The following is a 7662-nucleotide window of genomic DNA, read 5'->3' on the forward strand; positions in this document are numbered from 1 at the left end:
TCTCCCTCTCCCTTCCTCTCTGAAATCAACAAAAATATTTTGAAAAAATCCTGAGGGGGGAATGTTAGACCCCCAGAGCAAGGATGATGGACCAGCTACAGAATCTCGCCAGGGTAGAAAGCTCCAGATGCCTAAAAAGGGGCCAAACTGGGGAAAAAAGGACCTTGCCCCCAGGGCAGCCTATCCTCCCCTAGCAGATCGCTGGTCATGTGGTTTGGACCCCTGATCTTCCTCATCTCTGGTCAGGTGGTTTAGACCCCCTAACCTTTTCCTCCCCAATGATAACATTTAGGCCTCAGTTGTATTTCAGCTCTAGGCCCAGAAAAGCAGCAAAACCAGACAAGTGACACTATGGCTGCCTCAGGAGGACCAGCTGGATTGACCAATAACCCCCTGGCCTGGCACAGAGCAGTCACTGGAGATCACAACTCTGGAAGCTCACACCTGGAAAGCTGAGGAGTGGTCTATTAAGATCCTCCCCTGAGAACTTCCCTAAGCTGTCCACCTGCAAGAAAGAGAGAAGCACACCCAGGACAAAGGATCCAGTGCATGTTCTCCCTCCAAGGAGCACACCAGTGCCTTCCCCCCACAGGAATGTATACCCTAACCTCAAAGGGACTTCATGAGACTTGCAACCAGGGGCGCAATGGACAGCAGCTGCTCATCCTGGGCTAACCCCCTGCATCTGTCTCCAAGGCCCCTTTTTTCTGGGTAGCCCTTCCCGTTGGATATCCCCACCTCCCATCCCCTTTTCCTTAAATAAATTCAATGTTTAAAAAAAATAAAAAAAGTCTGTCATTGCTCAAAGTGGCTCAGTGGATAGTGTGTTGGCTTGTGGATAGAAGGGTTGTTGATTCAATTGCAGTCAAGGGCACATGGCTAGGTTGCAGGCTCCATCCCCAGAGAAGAGATGTGCAGGAGGCAGCCGATCAATGATTCTCTCTCACCATTGATGCTTCTACCTCTCTCTCCCTCTGCCTTCCTTTCTGAAATAAAGTAAAAAAAAAATTTTTTTTTAAAGGCTGTTGGATGGGAGGGGGGGCAATGGTATATGTACAAAGATAATAATTTAATAAAAATTTTTTTTAAAAAAGGTGGTTGGAGTAACATGTTTGCAAAGGAAGATGGTATTTTAAAAACTATGAGGTTAGTGAGAGATTAAAAATGGCTGCATGGGGAAGAATCCAAGATGGCTGCACAGGTAAACACCTAGCCGCAGCCGCACACAACAATTTCAATAAGATACAACTAAAATATAAAATGGACATTACCGCCAAAACCGGTTTGGCTCAGCGGTAGAGCGTCGGTCTGGGGACTGAAAGGTCCCAGGTTCGATTCCAGTCAAGGGCATGTACGTTGGTTGCGGGCACATCCCTGGTAGGGGGTGTACAAGAGGCAGCTGGTTGATGTTTCGCTCTCATCAACATTTCTAGCTCTCTATCTCTCTCCCTTCCTCTCTGTAAAAGATCAATAAAATATATTAAAAAAATAATACTGATAATAAAAAAATAAATAAAACGGACATTACCCAGAATTACAGGAAAGTTGACTGACTGGAAATTCTACAACGAGAAGCAAGGAGAAAACCAGAAGGAAGAGGAGGAGCTGTAAAAGCCTAAGGTACAGAGATAGGCGGCGCGCGGAGAGGACGAAGCCGGAGAGGAGGGGCGGCTGAGTGCCTGGCTGGCATTCCCTAGCGGGAAGGAGATAAAAGCTCTGACTGTGCTGGGCCCCAGTTCCGACTGCTCTGAACCCCAGTTCTAGGCCAGACCCAGGCTCATCCATAGGAAGCTGGGCTGTAAGGCAGAACCCCGGGGGAGTGGCGAAAGGAGGTCCCGAAGGCGTGCACATTGCGTGCAGAGAAGGGACGGTTGGCTGTGCGGCAGGATTGCCCTGGCGGGAAGGAGACTGGGGCTCCAGACTGCTCTGAACACCATCTCCAATCCCATTTCCAACTGAACTGAACCCCAGTTCTGGGCTCATTGGGGGAGAGCCTAGACTGTTTGGTAGCAGGCGAAAATCGAGGGCACCTTTCTCTCAGAGGTGCTTGCAGGGGGTATTGAAGGACTCTGAGACTCAGGAGCCGCATAGGGCGTGGCTGACGGAAGCCAAAGCTGTAGGCTCCACCCTAAAACCCCCCCTTCCCCGCCCCATCAGGGAAGCTGCGAAAATGCCGAGAGACGAAATAGATCACAAACAAAAGAAATGGAGGACAAAAAGCGACTGGATATAGAGTTCAAATCTAAACTTATAAGGTTTTTCAAGAATTTCCTAGAGCTGAAACCTGTTTGGCTCAGCGATAGAGCATTGATCTGTGGACTGAAAGGTCCTGGGTTCAATTCTGGTCAAGGGCATGTACATTGGTTGCGGGCACATCCCTGGTAGGGGGTGAGCAGGAAGCAGCTGGTCAATGTTTCTCTCTCATCAACGTATCTAGCTCTCGATCTCTCTCCTTTTCTCTCTGTAAAAAAAATTAAAATATATTAAAAAAAAAAAGAATTTCCTAGAAAAGGTCGATAAGACCTATGAGGATATTAAAAGGGATCAACTAGAATTAATAAGGAATCAACGAGAAATGATAAGGGATCAACAAGAAATAAAGAATACGTTGTCTGAAATAAATAATATTATACAGAGTCCTAAAAACAGAATGGAAGATCGCAAGAATCAAGTCAAAGGTTTGGAACATAAAGAGCCAGAAGACACTCCTCTGCAGAAGCAAGAAGGCAAGAGAATCCAGAAAATTGAAGATAATGTAAGAAACCTCTGGGACAATTTCAAGCGAACCAACATCAGAATTATGGGGGTCCCAGAAGATGAGAGAGAGCAAGATATCGAAAGAAACATACTGAAAGAAATAGTGACAGGAAACTTCCCCCACCTGGTGAAAGAATTAGACTTACAAGTCCAGGAAGAGCACAGATCTCCAAACAAAAGGAATCCAAAGAGGACCACACCAAGACAAATCATAATTAAAATTCCAAGAGCAAAAGACAAAGAGAGAATATTAAAAGCAGCAAGAGCAAGGCAGGTAGTTACCTATAAAGGAGCACCTATACGATTGTCAGCTGATTTCTCAACAGAAACCATGCAGGCCAGATGGGAATGGCAAGAAATATTCAAGGTGATGAATAGTAAGAACCTACAGCCAAAGATAATCTACCCAGCAAAGCTATCACTCAGAATCGAAGGCCAGATAAAGAGCTTCACTAATAAAAAAAAGCTAAAGGAGTTCATCACCGCCAAACCAGAATTATATGAATTGCTGAAGGGGGTTCTTTTGGAAGAGAAGGTAAGTAAAGATAAAAATTATGAACAACAAAAACCAGAGCAGCCGGGTCGGGTGCGGCCAGGTCCGGAGCAGCAGCAGCCAGGTTCAGAGCAACTAGGTGGGGAGCGGCGGTGACCAGACCCGGAGCAGCTGGTTGTGGAATGAACCAGAGCAACAGAGGCCAGGCCCGAAGCAGCCAGGCCCGGAACAGCTCGCTTATCGCCTGCCCCTGCCCCACAGCGGCCTCTCAGACATGGCTGGAAACTTTTGTGGGAACTTGAGCGTCTGCTGAATCAAGTGATGAAGGCTTAGATCTGGATGTGTTGAGTTAGTATAGGGCTGGGGTGTTGATCTGTGAGTGCCTTGGGTGGGGCCTGGATGAGGCTGGTTGACCTATTGGGAAATGTCTTTTGTGTGAAATGTATCATTGGGCATGTGGTGGTATTATTGATATGAGAAAATGCTAAGTAACTCATTTACTATCTGAAAAGGGATTTACTATTGGGGAAAGGGAGGGAGGAAGAGACTGAACATAAACTGTGCACCTATGGATGAGGACAATGGGGGATGGGGAGAGGGCCGAGGGTGTGGTGGGAACCTGGTGGAGGGGGGAAGAAATGAGGAACCTTTGTAACAATATGAACAATAAAGATTGATTTAAAAAAAATAAATAAATAAAAAGACTTTTTAAAAATTTTTAAGCTGTGGGGGGTTGCCACTGAGAATTCTGGGGGCTAATCCCTAAGCTGGACCCCCCAGCAGAGAATATCAGAAATGAGAAGGGCACCCACACAACATATGGATGTAAAAAGCAGGGGTGGAGTGGTGGGGTGGTTGCTGTCTGCCGAGGAGAGAAGGCTAGACAGTCAGGCACCTTCTTGAAGGGCCAGTGCACACAATTGCCCGTGGAGCCACCCACCCTGTGTTCCAGCCGAGGGAGGGCAGAGTGGACTGGAGTGATGTGAGCAGAAGCAGGCATCAGGGGCTCTGAGGTGAGAGCTCAGAAGGCAGACACTGGGGTTTCCTGAGCCATCCCCTCAAGCTGCAGAGATCATCTTTCTCATACAGGCATTTGTTATTCAGGAGATATTGCCTGGGGGGAAGACAGTTGACCCACCCTATTGGAAAACACCTTGCCTCTTAGGAGACTGAGAATAATAATTAGCCTCTAGGCAGAAACAGCATTGGACAGGGTCCTGCACTAGAGACTGAGAGGCATAGTAGATCTACCTACCATAATACATAGTCACAAACCCAAATAGGCAGCCAAAATGAGGAGATAAAGGAACAACCCCCAAATGAAAGAACAAGAGAATTCACCAGAAGAGAAGAGGAATGAAATGGAGATAAGAAATTTATCTGAAATACCAGTAGAATTCAGAATAATGATGTTAAAGATGCTCAACAGCATGAGAAAAGATGTAACTATGAAAAGAGAAATAAAGAATGACACAGCACAAAGAAAGAACACATTGGGTGCTTCCGTTCCATAGAAAAAGATGAAAAGGCATTGTTCCCAGGGAATATGGAAGGTTTTGTCACTGGAGATGAGGTTGGTGATGAGGAAGATTTGGAATTTCAGAAACTTCACACATTGGGCATGGCATTTAAGTCTGGTGAGCAAAAATGATGATGGATGGTTTGGTTGAAATTAAGGTAGACAAGATCAAGGGACTTGAGCAAGAAAATGAAGGACTTTTGGAGAATGGAATTAAAAATGAGGAAAATACAGAAGCGGGTGCTGATCTACTGAGAATGTTGATGATCCCAACAGAAACACAAGCGAAAATGCAATGGCCAACGTGCTGAAAACAAGGAGAACTATCCAATGCCAGATGAGCACAGAATTGAACCATATCAACCCAATGGATTATGTAATATCTAAAACAGGGTTTTACTATAAGCTGTGTTCCCTCTTTTATACAGATGAACAAGTTGCAAATACTGCTCATTGCAGCAGCCTTCCCCATGATCAGAAGTTAAAGAAATTTCTGAATAAGTTGTCAGAATGCAGGCAGAAGAAAGAAGTTTAAGATGTGCAAGAAGCTTAAGGATTTCAAAAAAAAAAAATTCTTCATTTTCAATGATAACCTTATTTATTTATTTTTTTAAACTTTTTTAAAAAATATATATTTTATTGATTTTGTACAGAGAGGAAGGGAGAGAGATAGAGAACTAGAAACATCGATGAGAGAGAGTCATCGATCAGCTGCCTCTTGCACACCCCCCACTGGGGATATGCCCGCAACCAAGGTATATGCCCTTGACCGGAATTGAACCCGGGACCCTTCAGTCCCCAAGCTGACGCTCTATCCATTGAGCCAAACCGGTCTCGGCACCTTTTTTATTTTTTTAAATTCTTTTTTAAAAATTTATTTTATTGATTTCTTACAGAGAGGGATAGAGAGTTAGAAACATCAATGAGAGAGAATCATTGATCAGCTGCCTCTTGCACACCCCCTACTGGGGGAAGTGCCCACAACCAAGGTACTTGCCCTTGACTGAAATCAAAGGTGGGACCTTTCAGTCAGCAGGCCGACACTCTATCCACTGAGCGAAACTGGCCAGAGCTGTGCTCTTTTGTTTTAATGGAAGCATAATAGATGTCGGTTCTTATAGCAAAAACACATATACGGTTAAATTAATGAAGAATTTTTGTTTTATCAGGGTAATAACAGAAAAAAAGAATAATAACAGACAAGTTCTTTGTAGAGATTGATTTTATAAGCTACTTAAGACAACTTGCATCACTAAAAAAGTTACATAGAACTATTCAAAGAAGTAAAATTTAGAAGTTCTAATTTAAAGACATGTCAAAACTTTTTATTCCATTCAATAAAGAACAAAACCAATTGTATTTTCATTACTTTTTACCTGCAACATTCCACCTTTTAATCTGAGCCTTGTAGACTTCATTTGGTGTTTGAAGCTTTTTTAAAAAAATTTCATTTTTGATAACTTGATTAACTGAGGTTAGCAATTAAAATACAGGTGCAGTTTTCTTTTAATGTTATTCTGTCGTTTAGGTAATAAATATTAAGTAACTGGCTTTATTTATTTATTTATTAAAAATATTTTATTGATTTTTTTCAGAGAGGAAGAAAGAGGGATAGAGAGTTAGAAACATCGATGAGAGAGAATCATCTATCAGCTGCCTCTTGCACACCCCCTACTGGGGATGTGCCCGAAACCAAGGCACATGCCCTTGACCAGAATTGAACCTGAGACCTTTCAGTCTGCAGGCCACTGCTCTATCCACTGAGCCAAACCGGTTTCGGCTCAATTGTTATTTATATCAACTTTCCATTCTTGATCTGGATTGGGTTTGGGGCCCTTAAGTGATTAACTAAATCTGTAAGGTATATCTGATTGGGAGTGGAAATGGAGGAGGAGAGGTATACCAGTACAGCCTACAGGACAGGGGAAAAATACACATTAGCACTAGAAACTGGGGCAGTTTTGCTAGTTACATAACATAAAAATATAGACCTTTCTCTTTTGTTGCAACATAAAAAACCTCAGGGGACTTTTTCTTTGTATTTTTTATTATGATAAAATATACTTCATATAAAATTTACCATTTTTAGACAAGATCGGGCGCGTTCAGGGTGGTATGGCCGTAGACAAAATTTACCATTTTTAAATATGCGGCTCAATAGGATTAATTACATTTACAATATTATACCACCATATCCATTTTGGGCAGCTTTTCTTTTCATTAGACATAAAAACTATAAATAGTCACATTATTATAATGGGTCTGTATTTTCTGGTAGAAATGTAAAATTGGGAATATGGGCGGAAATAAACTTGAAGACTGGACTCATCATTAGTGATGGAATGTGACTAGAAACATCTTGCAGAGGCATATCCATAGAAAGAGAAAGAGGAGACAAGTGTCCAGTAATAAGGAAGGCTGGAGTAGTAAGTATAGAGGAAAGCAATAAACAGTTAACTTATGAGACGATAAAAGGTCAGAGCAACTTTGGTCACAAAGTCTAGGAATGAGTTTTTTTTTTTAAAGGCTGCCCTTGTTTTCTGAAAGTTGTAGTTTCTTTTTGTTAAAAAAAATATATATATATATATTTAAAAATATATTTTATTAATTTTTTACAGAGAGGAAGGGAGAGACAGAGAGCTAGAAACGTCAATGAGAAACATCGACCAGCTGCCTCTTGCACACCCCCTACCGGGGATGTGCCAGCAACCAATGTACATGCCCTTGACCGGAATCGAACCCGGGACCCCCTCAGTCCGCAGACCAATGCTCCACCACTGAGCCAAACCGGTTTTGGCTGTTTTAATATATTTTTATTGATTTCAGAGAGGAAGTGAGAGGGAGAGAGATAGAAATAGCAATGATGAGAATCATCCATTGGCTGCCTCCTGCA

The sequence above is a fragment of the Pipistrellus kuhlii genome, unplaced genomic scaffold (assembly GCF_014108245.1).
Source record: "Pipistrellus kuhlii isolate mPipKuh1 unplaced genomic scaffold, mPipKuh1.p scaffold_m20_p_15, whole genome shotgun sequence".
Taxonomy (NCBI): Eukaryota; Metazoa; Chordata; class Mammalia; order Chiroptera; family Vespertilionidae; genus Pipistrellus; species Pipistrellus kuhlii.